Here is a 2219-nt window from a genome sequence, read left to right on the forward strand (position 1 = left end):
TCCTTGTTTCCTGTGATGCTCGACAGCCACCCCTCCAGCATCTCATCAGTGACCTCCTCCGGGTGGATCCGAGTGGTGTCGTCAAGACCCGAGTACAACCACATCGGGTGGTCACGAGCCTGGAGCGGTTGGATGCGCCTCCGGAGGAAGACCTCCAGCAAATCCATGCCCGTCACGCCCTCACGGACAAGCTCAACCACTCGACCGGCCAGCACTTTGACTTGAGCCCTTTCCTCCGGCGCCACTTTCAAAGAAGTAGGTTTTTCAGCTCGGTCGAGGGAGAAAGGAGGAAGACCAGTCGACTGTCCTGGGGTCGCCTGGTCCTGACAGTAGAACCAGGTCGCCTGCCAGCCATGGACCGACTCCGGGAAAGTAATGGATGGAAAGCAGCTCTTCCCCCTCGTCTGGATCGCCAAGCCCCCGCACAACTGGATCACCTGCATCCTCTCGTCACTCGACTTGGCCTTCTTGACCGATTGAGAACGGCAGGTAAAGATGTGCTTGAAAAGTCCCCAATGGGGGCGGCAACCCAAGAAAGCCTCACACATGGAAATGAAAGCGGCAAGGTATACAATGGAGTTGGGAGTAAAGTGGTGGAGCTGCGCTCCGAAGAAGTTCAAGAAGCTCCGGAAAAAAGGATGGGGCGGCAGAGAAAACCCTCGGTCGATGTGGGTGGCTAGGAGCACGCACTCACCATCGCGGGGTTGAGGTTCGATCTCTCTCTCCGGAAGACGCGCAGCCTCGTGGGGAATGACTCCCCCCTCGACCATGTCGTCGAGGTCCTCTTGCTGGATCACTGACGGCATCCAATCACCCTGGATCCAGCCCTTGGGCAGAGCGGACCTTGAGGAGGATCCGCCCCGAGCAGATCTTTTCCCCTTCCCCCGCGCCGCCGGCTTCTTCACGCGCTCCAGAGCGGAGGTCTTGCCCTTCGTCATCGTCGCCGGTGAAGTCTCGCACGGGCCTGCTACGCTGGGGCGAGAACGGAGGTGGCGGAAGGACTTGCGAAGGGAGAGAGGAAGAAGAAAGGAGGAGAAGAGAGCGCACTGCTTGGAAACCCCGAGCCGGCGATTTATAAGGGGCCGCTCCCGAGTGGCTGACTGGTAGGCCCAAACTATCCAGTCAAATCCCGCAGCGGACGCGCGCGCAGTACGTGGCGAAAAAGGCGACGCGGGGATCGAGGACCTTCCGCTTTATCGCTTCCGATTACTGCGGCCGCTCCCATCCCGCGCACTTCCCAAAATCCGAAATCCCACGACATCCGCGGGCTGCAGAACAACTTGTCAAAACGGAAGACCCCGCCCGCGCCGATGCTCGGTATGTCACAAATAAAGAAATTCACTCGACGAAAGGCCTGGAATGGATCAAGGCGACTGAAAAAGGTTGGCAACGTCATCCGTGACGATTGACCCAAAATGAGGCGCCCACGTAGCCCAAAGAACCAGTCGGAAAGATCTCCAACTCTTTCCCCACTCTAACCTCGATCCATTCGGGGGCTAATGATGAAGCCATGTACCTAGGGTAGGGGCACAGACCTGTCCAAGGAGCCCTACCCTAGGACATCCCTAGGAGAAGTCACCTTTCAATCGACTTGAAGGTATCCCACTTGACGGATTCAAGACACTCGACCAGAAAGCTATCACTCGACCATGAAGCCAACCACTCGACCGCCAGGAGACCTATAGTCACTCCGCAGGCAAACGGTCAGCTGTTAAGTAGTCTTTATGGTCATTATAGCACTTTATTAGGGGCGTTACCAGTAACGCCCGACCTTAAATGTACCTGAAAACCCTGCATTACTAAGGGCAGGAGGGGGCCGGCGAACTCTATATACCCCTCCTTAGGATGAAGGGTTCGCACCCCTGTTATTCACACGCCAGTAATCCAGTCGACTGCCTCCGGGCACCGAGATGTAGGGCTGTTACTTCCTCTGCGAAGGGCCTGAACTCGTACATCTTGGTGTGTTTACAACTTCCCAATAGCTGAGATCTAGCCTCTCCATACATACCCCCCTACATCACTGTCAGAGTTAGAACCACGACAGGTGTGGGTGAGTATAGAGGGATGGCATGGCTAGCAGGGTGGCAGCACAGCCGGACACGGGAGGCAGGAGCAGGCGGCACGGCCGACGCTTGTTTGGGCGGCTTGAGCAAGAAGACCAGAGGTTGAAGAAGTACTATGACCGTTGGATGCACATCATACGGTTACTGGAGCTAGAA

This window comes from Triticum urartu, chromosome 3A, assembly GCF_056163025.1.
Source record: "Triticum urartu cultivar PI428250 chromosome 3A, HENAU_Tu73, whole genome shotgun sequence".
Taxonomy (NCBI): Eukaryota; Viridiplantae; Streptophyta; class Magnoliopsida; order Poales; family Poaceae; genus Triticum; species Triticum urartu.